The 10,437-nt window shown below is 39.1% G+C and overlaps 1 long non-coding RNA gene across 2 annotated transcripts in view; it reads right to left on the reverse strand.

Annotated features, from left to right (window-relative positions):
* Positions 1-2,576, reverse strand: part of LOC112487163 (uncharacterized) — a 33,454-nt gene extending 30,878 nt beyond the window's left edge. The window contains exon 1 of one of the 2 annotated variants that reach the window (XR_003049992.1): positions 1,848-2,576. This is a non-coding gene — a long non-coding RNA (uncharacterized LOC112487163). The remainder of the gene's footprint in view (positions 1-1,847) is intronic. The other variant, XR_003049991.1, reaches the window with a different exon arrangement.
* Between the last annotated feature and the right edge of the window lie 7,861 nt (positions 2,577-10,437).

Here is a 10,437-nt window from a genome sequence, read left to right on the forward strand (position 1 = left end):
TACTTTTATTATACACATAATGCGATTTTTATTATTTCTAATTTATTTTGTTAGGAAACTACCTCTTTTGTTCATTTTGCTGCTGTTTGGGGGGGGGTATTGTTTTCTCTGTGCAAGCTGTCTGCCTTAGTGCGAACATAAAAAAAAGACTTGTCACTCACTTCTGTTGCGTTACAGCACAGAACTGCAGTTATTGTTGTTATACACGTCTGTACCAAACTGTCGCTACTGTGTGGTTATAAAAAATAGCCCAGCCTGCATCCTGTGTGCAATGACTCTTTTCTCACACTGTTGTACATCGAACAAAACCATAAAAGGTCTGTAGAGTTAAGGGTTAACGTGCAGGAAAAGAATACTTCTCTGAAAGGCCTACATACAGTTGTATAACTTATTTAGAAAAGTGCAGCCGTAAAAGTAAAATGTATTAAAATAGGGCTTTTTTCCTGCAACGTTGTTGGTGGTGTACAGCACCATACTACTCAGCAAAGGAAAATCTACTGGAGCTTGTCCAGCAGTGATTGACTGCTAAAGGCACTGGTCATGTTTGTGGAAAAGGTTCTGACCAAGTTAGCAGGCATTTGCCTGTATTTAAAGCACCCCCTACAGGGCTCATGTGGGAGCTACATGTGATTTTACCAACATCTACAGTACATGAAGATATTTTCTACTTTACTACTTCCACACCATGAGGGCCCATGTTCACCTCATCCACAACCATTACTTCAAAAATGAACTTAAATTAAAATACTGCAATTCTGATTAAAATCTCTCTGTTATTCTTATTGATCAAAGGAAATAAAATTAAGAATCTTCAATTAAGTTCTTCAACTGTTGGCCCAAAAAAGAAAAAAAAAATCTTAATTTCATTGTGAATTCCTACTGATCCGCTTTCAATAGTTCTATGGTCTCTAGCTGTGGCTCAACCTGTTCCCCTTCCAGAACCATTATTATGACATACCCATTAAAGTCATCAGTAAACAACAATAATAAATACAAATTGAGCCTTACATTGTATCCACTATAGATAAGATAGTTTCAAATGTAAAAATCCATGCTCATCATGATTTTACTGTTGCACAATATCACATGATGTGTTCCACCAATCTTAGCCCATACAGATCAAAGACACCTTGATCTAGTGATAAAAAGCATTCATCACCTCAGATGACCTGTGGCCCTGCTGGTTTCAGGATGTTACTGACCTTTCTGAGCCACAGGTTTAAAGCTGGTTTGGCATGAATCATGGTCTAATAATCCCTGGAGACCCTGGGAGCAGGACTGAGGTGGAATTGAATCCCCACAACAAAACTCTTATTTTTGGTCCACATGCCTGCCATGTCTGCTGCCAAAAGCTAAGTGTAAAAGGTCATTCACCTGTTGCTGCACAAACTGCCACCGAAGATTAGATCTTGCATTACAAAAATTGGACAAAAAGATAAACCAGAAAAGGTCTATTTCAGTTTTAATTACAAAAACATAATGTTAATCTGTCTTTGTTTTTCTGTGCCAATGTGACAGGTAGAACAATTAACTGCTCTTTCACTGGGGGGCAGCAGGAGGCTATAAAAGGCCAAAAGAAAATCTTGCATTCAATCAGATAAACAAAATTACAGCGGAGAGTTTATCCCATCAACGAGTACATAAAGAATTGAATATTTACGAAATAACCTAAATTACAGGCCGAGTAACAAAACCAAAGCTCTGGACCTGTGGATAAAACACGTCTTTGAGGCTACAAGCAGATCGAGCTCAGCACAGAGCACTCATGTAACAGGGACAAAACTAACAGGACAAACATTCGCCTATCCACAGCAAAAAGGAAAAAAACATTTGTTGGTCAAACTTACCGCAACATGTTTCCTCAGATTGGACGATGAGCTTTTGAAAGCTGAAATATCCGTCTGTTTGGGCCGACACAGAAGACACCGCACGATGAAACTGCTGTTTCGCACTGTTTGTTACGTAAACGTACTTTCAATACGAGGCCACAGGTGTACCTCGTTGTCTTTGTCAGCATTGTTGACCGTTGATTCCGCCATTTTCTGCTGTGGTGGATATTGACCGCGAAACTTATCCGTCCCGCCACCGAGATCGAGTATGGTCACGTGACGAGACCGCGCAGCAAGGGCTACATTTCATTGGTCACAGTCGCGCGGTAGAGCCTTGGGCGGAAGTCACTCTCTGACAAAATAAAAGTAGAGATACTGGATCATGGATCTATAGAGAATATAGTTAAAGCTTTATCCAGTATCTCTGTAACGAGTAACGAGCTCAGTATAGCCTAATGTAGCGGAGTAAGAGTACTGTTTTTTTTCATAAATCTACTCCAGTAAAAGTAAAAAGTATAATGATTTAAAACTACTCATACAAGTACTTTATTTTGAAAAACCTACTCAAGTAAATGTAACGATGTAAGTGTAATTCGTTACTACCCACCTCTGGATTTATTTAACTAAATTTACTTACAATGTACTGTATTTTCCTGCACTGCATAACACATTTAGAGGGACCTTTTTTCGGAGACAATGTTCCTCTTAAAATGAAGAGTTAAAAAGATTCAACACTGACTAGTGATACTAAATAAAAGTTATTGAGCTGTAATGAACCCCTACTTTTTTTTAATAAAAAAGGATATTTAATCTCAAAGCACAAAATGAATTCTGATCATTGTCTATCTTGCTGTTTAAATCAGTACTGCTCTTGTGAGGCAGTTGTTTTCAGACCCAGACATTCAGCTGTATCCTATGGTTCCTGGAGAACAATTACTGCGCTGCATGTGTGCACTCATAAGTGCAGACACTGTGAAAACGTCTGGCCTAGTCGTACAGAGGCAGCAAAAAAAAAAAAAGCCACAAATGAAACATTAAAAAGTGTTTGAAGATGACTTTTTAGATCAATGACTATTATTTATAAATACAAAAGAACAAAGCAATAAAAATATCAATTTGATGTTTTGCTGTATAGTGTATAATATTTACCCTCCTGAGGGTAATTTCTGGCCCTTTAGCTGACGAATGATTCACTGTGTTTGCCATATGCTAACAACCCGTGAGGTTAACTGACCCAGCAGAATAAGAAAACACTGCATATGGCTCCTGAATGAGGCTAATGAGAGCAGAGAGATTGGATTTGCTCTCAGCTCCTGTTACCTGCAGCACAAATGACTGAAGGTTATTTCACATTACACTGAAACCCCGTGGAGTCTGCTGACATCACATCAGCTCATGCCTATGGCACTGTTTGATAAACTGTGATACAGACACGTTTGGTGGAGCAGCAAACATTAAAAGGCCTGATGAATGAGCCAGTCATCTTTTGCAGTGTATCTGTCACATATACTGATGAAAAACACACCAAAAAGCTGTGTACAAACTTCTGTCCCAACATGTGCTTATAAAACATACTGACATTTGAGATGGAAAAAGAATGTCCGTGTTTTAAGAACTAAACAAAAAAACCTCATTGTATGACAAATGTCTCATTTTGTAGCTCAGTAGTTAAATGCAAATGCAGTCCAACCTATCATAAAACAAAAGTATGGAACATGCCTTATCCCTAGCCAGTGCACTTCACTTTTTACCTGCTCAAAATATTGGTACAAGAGCTCTGCAACAATTTATTTTGAAAGCTGGACTTGAATGAATTTGGCAGCAGGACAAATTGGAAGGATCCTCCAGGATCAAAGCCTCTGCCAAAATGAAAGCTGTGCCTCACTTGCAGCAAATAGGTCTGTCCACTTATCAGGAGCGGCTCTAAAAACAAATATTTTTAGTGGACCGCTTCTAAAGTCGTGCGCCACTCCTCCGCAGAGTCGCAGAGTAATCTAGCCGAGAGGCATGAAAACAGACAGACGGCAGTGAAAACAGAACCTCCCCGACTGCAGCAAATAATTCTCCCTAAAACACAGTAACAATGTGAACTAAAAATACCGTAAAGCTGTATGGGTAAACACTCCGACCAACTCCTCCTCGACATGACATGATTTATCTATATCTGGTACAGCCAGGCTGTCTTGTTTTTATTATCTCACGCTGTGGGAACACCAGGAGAACATGTTGATCCTTAAAAACCCCTTCAGTCACTTTTATTGTTTTGTTTGCTCCACTGAGCTCAATGGAGCCTGGAGGAAAGACATGAAGGCAAACAGCAGGGAAAGACTGATTCTTCTGCACCACGTAGACCGTTACAAACCAATTACAGCTGTTTGAATCTCATCTCAATGAGTTATCTTCCATGGTAACAGTGTTCAACAATGGGAAATTGATTTTTTTTGTTAAATCTCCTTCTTGATTATAATCACTGTCTTAAAATGGAAGCTTGTGACTCAGTGTGAAGTTATCGACAATAATTTGTGCACAGGAAACGAGATGCGATTTATTACCATAATGTGATAATACGGTAACTTTATGAGATTTTAACATGAAGAAACCTTGAAGAAACATGAAGAAACCTTCTTTTTTTCCTTCTTCTTATTATATTAGCAATGTGACTCATATAAAGTTTTTTATTTGACACAGGGTATGTGAGTGTGAAATTTCTTCCAGTAGGGTGAAGTGTGTGAAGGCCAATGCGGAAAAATGTGTTCTTGCTTTAGTACAGTAAAAAGAAGTTGAAAATACTAATGTTATTATTATCAATGTAATTTGTGTTATCATATTATTTAGTTTTCAAGTTGCAAATTTGAAAAAAGTAACTGTAACAACAATGTTAAATCAATGAAAAATACTGATGTCCAATGAAGTTGAAATGGTCTAAAAAACTCCAAACTTTAAAATAATTGTGATATTTTCTCTGTTTTCTTACAGTAAGAGAATCATTCTTCTTACTGTTACTGTCTACATTTGCATTTATGCACCTGTAAGTGTCCAAATGTCCTGCGCACACACATTTTTTTGTGTATCCAACTCCATTGAAGTGGTCTGGTGCCCCCTAGGGGAGACATGGTTTGCACTTTTGTGTTTGTAAAAAAACACTGCTGAGCCTGTAGCTGTGGAGGACTGAAAATGCCCACAATAAATAAATAGGTACTATAATTAATTAAATGTGTCATGAATTAATTAAAATTGAAATGTAATATATAAATATGTTATGACGTGTCATTAATTTGTTAAAATAAGGTAAAAAAACATTATTTAACTATTGAATTAATTATTAAATGGTTGGTGTGTTGCATTACATCATGAATTAATTTTATCAGTCAAGCTCACCCATCAAAGTACTGTATGTGGGCGGGGCTAATGTCGACCTTGTCTGAACCATTGTGGGCAGGGCTAATGTCGACCTTGTCTGAACCATTTAATTAATGCATGACACATTTAATTCATAATTTAATTATGTATTTATTTATTGAGAGTAGGCACTTTTAGTCCTCCATATACAGTATAACTGCCTGAGGTTTATAAAGTGCAACAACTAGACTGTACATGATTAAGGTGATCCATGCATCTGCAGTAGAGACAGAAGTGATACATCAGAGACCTGTTTCTATTCTCAGAAATCTTCAGCCAAGACCGGATTACACTGGTCACATCAAGAATGATTCAGGAATCTCAAAAGTTAACATTCCCTCCACGCTGCGACTTTCCAACGAAGCCACAGAGCGACCAATGAGGCAAGAACAGACAATGAGATTCTACCACTGTTACAGTGTAGAGTTTGTCAGCAGAGGTGACACACACTGTGCTGCAGCCTTTTCTTTTGAAGTCTTTCTCTGCACTGGAAGAAAAGCAACAAGGGTGAAACAAAAAAACTAAGGTCTGAAATCATCCTCCCAACAATGTGCTGTCAAAATAATTGATGTACGTGAAAAAAAAAGAAGAACCAAAACACAGCCACATAGTGTGGATAAATAAAAACTGTCTGTGGAGCGGGAGTGAAAATACCACAGTAACTTAGAGACAGGACCTGAGTTTCTCCCTGTGAATTATTCACCTTCATTCAAAGTTAAGGACACATCTGAAGGAGCTGAGGAGTGACATATTAAACTCCAGAGGTGACTCACTCCTTATAACATCAGCAGAATTCAAAGTTTAGCTACAGCTAAAACTGATGACAAACCTCTAACGGGGAGTTGGAGGTAATCCTATCAGTCAGTTGATAATGGGTGGAGATACATCCTGGATCACATACAGAGAATAGCAGCCATTCACACCAACAATCTGTGGTGAACTGAGAGTAAACAATGAACCTGTACTCCATGTTTCTGGACAACAGTTGTGACAGATCTGTCTGTCTGTCTATCTGTCTGTCTATCTGTCTGCCTGTCTATCTGTCTGTCTATCTGTCTGTCTATCTGTCTGTCTATCTGTCTGTCTATCTGTCTGTCTGTCTATCTGTCTATCTGTCTATCTGTCTGTCTATCTATCTATCTATCTATCTGTCTGTCTGTCTGTCTTTCTGTCTGCCTGCCTGTCTGTCTATCTGTCTGTCTGCCTGTCTGTCTATCTATCTGTCTGTCTATCTATCTGTCTATCTGTCTGTCTGTCGGTCTGTCTGTCTGTCGGTCTATCTATCTATCTGTCTATCTGTCTGTCTGCCTGTCTGTCTATCTGTCTGCCTGTCTGTCTATCTGTCTGTCTGCCTGTCTGTCTGTCTGTCTGTCTGTCTGCCTGTCTGTCTATCTATCTATCTGTCTGTATGTCTGTCTGTCTATCTGTCTGTGTGTCTGTCTGTCTATCTGTCTGTCTATCTGTCTGTCTGTCTGTCTATCTATCTGTCTGCCTGTCTGTCTATCTGTCTGTCTGCCTGTCTGTCTGTCTGTCTGTCTGTCTATCTATCTGTCTGCCTGTCTGTCTGTCTATCTATCTGTCTGTCTGTCTATCTGTCTGCCTGTCTGTCTGTCTATCTGTCTGTCTGCCTGTCTGTCTATCTGTCTGCCTGTCTATCTGTCTGTCTATCTGTCTGCCTGTCTATCTGTCTGTCTATCTGTCTGTCTGTCTATCTATCTTTCTGCCTGTCTGTCTGTCTGTCTATCTGTCTGTCTATCTGTCTGTCTATCTGTCTGTCTATCTGTCTGTCTGTCTGTCTATCTGTCTGTGTGTCTGTCTGTCTGTCTGTCTGTCTATGCATGTTATTTTCAGTCAATCCTCAGTTTTGTAGTTTGATTGCTGTTGGGTTCAGCTCAAAAACAGTTAAGAAAAGTAAGTGTTGAAAGCCTTCCAATGTCAGTGGTGGTAAATGTTTCTTGACAGGACTTCCTCTGATTCTGCGTACTCATAGGAATGTATGTCAATATTTTCACTTCAGATTAAAAAGTTCAATGACTTAAACCCCCGTCCAGCCTTTCTCCATCACCTCAGGGAACAGAACGTTCAGTCTCATCCTGCTTCAGCTGACAGTCTCACTGTGGATGACAGACACTGTTTGCCTCTTAATCACTAGATTTGTCTCAGGACCTGCAGGCCCAGCTATTTGGCTTCGCTACAGTTGTATTAGCAGGAGGAAAACGTACAGAGGATCAGACGTTGTTTCTTAGAACGTAGAAGGAAAATGGATTTTTGGTAATTACTTTCAGCAAAACTTGATATTTGCTTTTCAAGCCTGTTGCTGAGTTGGCATTTAGAATTTTTGCTTTAACTTCAATATCTAAATGTTTTTGTTTGGTCATTTTTACTTAGGTATTTCAGCTACTGATATTTATTATTTTTTTATTTACTGTATTCCTTTTTAAGGCTGAGATGTTTTGATACCAAATTTGTTTTAGCATTTTTTATGTATTTATCTAGTTTATCTGTTACTTTCACAATGTCACCAAAGGTCTTGACTTCTTAGTCCTAGCTTTATGTGCCTACATATGGACACTGGTGAATATGCACTGGGTTCGATTCAATAATAAAAGATTAACTGCTGATGTCAACAAATACATTTATGTCAACTTGAGCCATAGCTTTTAAATGTTTTTATTTGAATGCAGAAAAATAAACAGAAAATTAGTTTGAGTCTTCAGGGACGGGTGTGGGTGGGTGGGGGTGGATTATTGATACTGCAGTTTTCTGAGCAGCATTCTGCATCAATGGAAACTCATCTCTGAGCAGATCTGAGATTTTTTGTTAATGGAGTGGCCAGCCCACACCACATGAGCTTCCGACTTTATCTTCATCCATTAAGGATTATTGCTGCTGAATCAACAGCTCCACCTCAAACTCAATTTCCCTTTGTATATTACTGCCAAAGCCTTCTGGGAAATCAGCAGGGCTTTGTATAACACAATGCAGTTGATTTTCAAACTTCGATTAGTCGACATGTTGAAGCGATTTAAACTTCAGTTGGAGTTCATACTTGAACTGAAACACGTTCATACATTTATATTTTTTGAGTCCTCTTATTTTATGCTTGCCTGTGGTAGAGCTTGGCTACATTCAAAATTCTGCTTCACACGGAAAGATGTTGGTTTTCAATTTTTTTTTTTTTCAGAATTTTGCAGTCTAGCACTGCAGTCATCCAGTGGGGCACATTAGTGACAAATGTTTTCCTACAGATGCTCTGATTTCCTCCTGCAGTATATAAATATGCACGTCAGGCATAAATGTGAGATTTGGTTTTTCTTTGTCAAAGTTTCTGTGACTAGGATGTTTTTTATAGGATGGAGTAGTTCACTTACAAATCCAGAAAAGAAAGTGGAGTTGGAGTGGCCACACCCTCAGAAAACCTGCCACAAATATCACCTGTCTAGCCCTGAAATGTAACCTCCGAGGGAAAAGGAAACGAGGTCACCGCAGGAACAGCTGGAGAAGAAGTCCTGAGGCAGAAATGTCCGAAAATCAGCTCAACTCGGGAGATCTCAGTTGAGCCATGAACAGAGTGAAATGGTTGGATGTTTGTCAATGGCCTACGCACCCAAGAGGAGCTATGGGTTTAAAAAGAAATAAGATAAATGTGAGAGCGAATGTCTTTTTGTCTTTATACCTAGAGTCCGTCTCGCAGTGGTCTGGTCAACTGCCCTAGGTGCTAACAGCTAAATTGGCTCCTGTTCCCCAGCAACCTTTCAAAAGGTTGAATCCGTTACAAGGATTCTGGGAGATAATGAACGGATAAACGTTATCCAGTGGTTATCTGGTAAATGAAAGTAACCAAACTCCATCTTCTGCCTAAAAACACAACTCTCGCTTGATTTCCACATGATTTACTGTCCAGCTCGCCCGGTCCCGTGTTGCACTGCTTGTTAAATGCCTCTTCTGTTGTTGTTGTTTGTTTAAAAATTGAGCCTTGAGTACTTGTCATACGTACAATATACTGAGCTAACTGAGCGTTTTTAGATTACCTATCCTGGAATCATTGCCAATGGTACGCACATCATTTTGTTGCACAGAACTGCTGTGTTTTCAACGATAATAAAAAGCTTTTCTCTTTTTTTCCTTTTCTCATTTCTCCCATTTCTGCCACAGCTGACTGATGCAATAATAGATGGATTTCTAAATTTCCCTAAATGAACAAAATCTCACTCTTTTCTTCCTCATAGACGGTTGTGGGATTTCTGATGAGCTGTCATTTGGAGAACAATGCCGGCGGCTCCTGCTGAGACGTTTGCTACGTCTACCTAATACACCAGTGTAGCTCGGGGCCCACACATTATGCACGTCTTGCTGCCTTGTGATTTCCTGTGTATTCACACTGCAAGCTTCACCTGCACCCCCCCTCCCTCCCACGCCCCGATAAACATTTTTAATAGAAATTCTGTCAATGTGACAGAAATTGCATTTTGACTAAAAAATTAGATTAAAAAGGCTCTCGTCTTGATGTTCTTGAGATCAATATGTTCTAAGATTAAATAAACCTGCCTGAATTATACTCTCTGTTTGCTGTAACGTCTTTATCGGCCTTCCATTTGAACAGATAGTCACTGTAAAAGCAATGGAGTTTGCCTTAAGATGAAGATAACGAGACATTATACAGTGCAACGAAAACTCCAACAATTACATCACTGCTTTTCATCGACAGAGACCCTTACTTGAACAAATCTCAAAGACCAATTAAAGCATCAACTGTTATTCATATGAGCATTGCAATAAAGAATGCATCAAATCCCTGAGCGTCATCGTACATATGGAAGGCATTGCCCAGAGGTGCTACAGCATTTACTGTTCCGCTGCTTCTTAATTACTTGGGAGACTGAAACTAAACAGACACAGTAGGCGAGACAAATGAGTTCCTTCATCATGACCTACAAAGCTCTGGTAATCAGTGGGAAAATCTTGGCGATGCATCAGGAGATACTAGAAGCCTAACAACTTAAAGTGACCTAGATCAGTGTTTCCCAACCTTTTTTGAGCCTCTGCACACAACCCCCCACGATACACCACCGAACAAAAATCTCACAAAAAGTATATGTAATGAAATATAATACTCTTTTAGTTTAAGTTTACTAAAAATGTAAACTAAACTCCTGTTTAGTTAAAGACAATGCTGATATACTGGCAGGAATTGAAGAAAGACACTCAC

The sequence above is a fragment of the Cynoglossus semilaevis genome, chromosome 1, assembly GCF_000523025.1.
Source record: "Cynoglossus semilaevis isolate Cse_v1.0 chromosome 1, Cse_v1.0, whole genome shotgun sequence".
NCBI lineage: Eukaryota > Metazoa > Chordata > Actinopteri > Pleuronectiformes > Cynoglossidae > Cynoglossus > Cynoglossus semilaevis.